Source organism: Octopus bimaculoides, chromosome 11, assembly GCF_001194135.2.
Source record: "Octopus bimaculoides isolate UCB-OBI-ISO-001 chromosome 11, ASM119413v2, whole genome shotgun sequence".
NCBI classification, from domain to species: domain Eukaryota; kingdom Metazoa; phylum Mollusca; class Cephalopoda; order Octopoda; family Octopodidae; genus Octopus; species Octopus bimaculoides.
In genome coordinates, this window is record NC_068991.1 from 3061359 (window position 1) to 3065867 (window position 4509).

At 37.7% G+C, this 4509-nt stretch overlaps 1 protein-coding gene across 1 annotated transcript in view; it reads left to right on the plus strand.

The window, feature by feature from the left end:
* Window positions 1-3616: 3616 nt before the first annotated feature.
* The window catches only part of LOC106872107 (suppressor of cytokine signaling 2), a 16680-nt gene continuing 15787 nt past the window's right edge, over window positions 3617-4509 (plus strand). Inside the window, exon 1 of the mRNA XM_052971441.1 lies at window positions 3617-3705. The gene's annotated coding sequence lies outside the window, so the exon portion shown is untranslated. The remainder of the gene's footprint in view (window positions 3706-4509) is intronic.

Sequence of the window (4509 nt, forward strand, 5' to 3'; positions counted from 1 at the left end):
CCGCCATCGCCACCACCATTTACATTACTAAACGCGCACCAAATACGGCTTATCATCCTCATTATAATCAGCAGCAGCAGCAACGGCACCCAGAACAACAACAACAACAACAACAGGAAAAACACTGAAGAGGTCGTTATTGTTGTTTAGCCCAAGGTCATCCCTGATGGGGGAGATAGGATCGAAAGCATTCCTGCAGATGATCATCTCTACGACGTTTCCAGGTTCAGTCCCACTGCGTGGCACCTTGTCTTCTATTATAGCCTCGTGAGTGGATTTGGCTGACGGAGACTGGAAGAAGCCCGTCCTATATATGTGTATGTGAGTGTTTGTCTCTCCATCACCGCTTGACAACCGGTGTTGGTGTGTTTATGTCCGCGTAAGTTAACGGTTCGGCAAAAGAGACCGATAGAATAAGTACGAGGCTAAATCCTGGGCTAGCTTTGTTCGACAAAAAACACTTCAAGGCGGTGCTCCAGCATGGCCGCAGTCAAATGACTGAAACAAGTAAAAGAATATAAACTTAGATACGTTTCGACCAAAGATTGGTCCAGGCCATGTCTAACTTAATAGCACCTCCTGATCGGATTATCTAAATCCTTTTTAAGTCAAGTTTTGTGGCATCATGGTCCATTCGAGTAAGGAGTTCTTGTTGAGTGAGTTGTATCCAGGTACAGGTGGCTTATCTGATATTCCTTGAAGAAATCTGTTCAGATTCCGTTTAAAGGTGATGAGATCCTTCTCCTCTTTGATCTCTTTTGGGGACAATGTTAAATAGGACAGGGCCTTGTTTTCTGGACCGGAAGGTTCTTAGGATCCAGGAGCTCATCCTACGAGTTATATCGACCTTATTGTGGATGCGGACACTCCTGCTGAGATTGTTATCAACAATTACTCTTAGGTCTCTGATATTATTAGATGCTGGGAGAGGTTCCCGCGAAGGAAGAGAGTATAACTGCTTTAGCATGGTCTTTCTTCCAAAATTCATCAGCTCAAATTTTCCCTCGTTTAGTTGCATTTTGGTTCTGTCTTCCCATTGACTCACAGCATATACATCAGACTGGAGTCCAGTTCGGTCTTCTCCGTTGATGATTTTCTGGAGCTTAGAGTCATCGGCGAATATTTTCTTTTTACTGCTGTCTTGTGACTTTGGAAAGTTCGGTTATATAGAGTATATTTGATTTTCAGTGCAGGTTTTCATGTTGGTCTGCAGATGTTGTATGTGGGAGTATTTTAATTGGTTTATTCTTTTATCAAGTCTTTTGATGCTCCTGGTGAGTATTTTTTTCTTTCTGGGGATCCTGTTTCTGTTTGTACTATTATCGCCAAGAGGTGTAGTCGAACTGTCATTACGGCTGAGAGAAATTTTGATGATCAGTTAATGAGGGTTTGTAAACAAAGTTTCTATTGCCAAGGTTAAACACTCGACTTCAGAGTTTTCGAAATCTGGCGCCAAGACAAGACGAGAACGCTTCTGTTCTTCAGATATTAGATAAGAAATATAACGTTAAAAACCATCGGAAAAGAGAGTATCGTTTCTGCTCATGTTTCAGAGAAAAATCACGCTTTGAATGGCATCGTTCTAAGTCGGGTTCTAGACATCATGTACAGTAATACCTCGCTATATCGCGGTTCACCTATCGCGGTTTATTATTTAAATTCACGTCGATTCCTCTGTGGTGTTGTTTTGCGTTTATAATAAAATAAATATATGTAAATTATAAAAATATACAGTACATTACTGTTTCTAATTCGCGGATTTTCACCTATCGCAGGGGGCTTTTGGAACGTAACACCTGCGTTAGTCGAGGGATTACTGCATATATCCGTACATGAAGATATGACTGCGTGCGTGTGTATGTGCATTTGTGCTTCTTTGTTTGTGTGTTTTATCCTTCACAGCTTGATTTGTTTGGCAATAAGAAAGCGACAAATAAGTACTGATGTTAATTTGACCGTTTAAACTCTTCAAGACGGTGCACCAGCATAGCCGCAGGTCATTTGACCGACAGAAAAAAAAACAACAACAAAAAGGTGAATGGGTACGTGTGAACGCGCGCGCGTTTGAAACGTGCAATGAATTGGTTGATGTCACAGGAATTTTATAAACTTTTGTGAGAATGGGAATGGATTTCGAAGCACACACGAATCTATAAATACCAACAAAATCCCTCAGCTTATTTCTTTAAAAGACTCGGGAAAATGAAACTGAAATACGATTCTCCTACTCATTATTTACTGTTCTGTCACTCAGCTCAATTTTGAGGTCTTATGGCCCAGATTTCTTTACAGGAAATTTAAAATTAATGTAACGCATATTACAACCTAGCGACGTCGAGTAAATTAAAACACAAACACACCAACACGCTACTACTACTACTACTACAACATTGTCCGACATGCAATATGTTAAAAGGCGGCGAGCTGGAAGAAACGTTAGGAGAATGGAATAGGTGAGATTTGAACTCAGAAAGTAAAAGGTTACAACTCACTAATGATTTCTAACACAAGCACAAGGTCTCAGTCGATCGTATCGATCCCTGGACCCTAATATCTGACTGATATTTTATTTTTATCGATCACGGAAGAATGAAAGGTAACCTCGGTGGGGTTTGAACTCAGAATGTTGCGATGTAACTAAAGAATGCTTTTTTTAAAATTCCGACACAAAGACAGTAGGGGGGGGGGATAATCGATTATATTGACCTTAGTATATATCTGGTACTTTATTTTATTGACCCCGAAAAATAAAAGACAAAGCTGGCTACGGCGAGATTTGAACTTAGAATGGTTAAGGGTACTTGGTTATCTCACCCCCATTAAAAAATTGGGTTATCTCCCCACTAAAAAATCGAGTTCATGTCACTACAAGAGACTGGATTAAAAGAGGTCCTTTTGATTCAATACTTCAACACATTGTTGACATTTGGCCCCCTCAATAGACATGACATGATTTGTTATAAAAACATTAAATTCAATAAGATGTTTAATTTTTTTCAGTTTTTCTTTTATTGAAGGTTAAACAATCTTTTTTACTTGAGGGAGATAACGAAAAGTAGCGACATTTCTCGTAAAACGGGATGGAGGGATAACCCAATTTTTTAATGGGGGTGAGATTACCAAAATGTACCCCCACAAAAATTAGTGAAACCATGTTCCACACCGTATTTATGAATTTGGTTCTCTCACCATGATACATGGGATCTTTTTTTCAAACCTTTTTTTATTACTTAAACGAAACATAAATGAATCTTAAAATTTCATTTTCAAACTTTTTTCCATTACACTGACGCAAAAAAATTATTTATGAATCCCTTTCTCTTCGAAAGTCCTCTCCCCAAACCCTCGGAAACAAATTTTCCCCCACAAATTTCTTTATAATTGGTTCGTTGGCGCAATTGTTTGTTCTCATCTTCGTTTAATACACATTTTTTTTTACACCTATTACACTTTTTGTTTGTTTGTTTTTGGTGGCCAGGTGTTAAAATAAACATTAACCAAAATTAGTTCTAAATTCTATACAACACTCTTCCCAATCATCTCCCCAAATACCAGGAATTCCAATAATAACCAAATTCCTAAGAAAATGACGTGCGCATTTAAATATACTTTCGCTTTCACTTTTTGTGTAAATAAAGCGAGTTAGTTTCAGATGTTAGCAGTAGAACAGACAGGTACCTTTCTAGATAGACTTCGACAACACCCGTAAGTTTATTTTTTATTCACGTTTTGAGTTAATACCTGTTCGTTAATTGTGAAATACTCGAAAATTCATCGGGATGTCGGGTTACCGGGTAAAATAATACTTCAACGTAACGTCGTTGAAGTTCACACCTACGGCACAATAGTTTAGATTCATTAAAACGTCTGCAACTAGTCGTCTGCCTGCTGACTGTCTGTCTATTCGTATTTGCCTTTACCGACGTAACATGGCGTTGGTGTTCCTTCGGTATTGATCTACAGAGTGTCAGTATGAGGAGACGACATCAAGCCTAGTCTCTTTATATGTTGTGTGAGTGAATCACGTCGTGTACCAATATCGAAGAAATGATCATCTGTGTGTGTGTGCGGTGTATACACACACACACACACATATATATATACGTGTGTGTGTGGTGTATACACACACACACACATATATATATATATATATATATATACATATATATACATATGCACATATATACACACATATACATACATATGTACATACATATATATATATACATACATATATACATACATATATACATGCATACATACATACATACATACATACATATATATGTGATGATAATGATGACTACAAACTCATGTTCGAATATTACCATCGCCTGATTGAAAGCCCCACACACGCGAAGGCTACGACAAGCCATTTTTGTTATAGGTCCTACATTTTTTTTTTACAAACGATTCCTGTGCACGTATCTATCTATCTATCTATCTATCTATCTATCTATCTATCTATCTATCTATATATATATATATATATATATATATATATATATA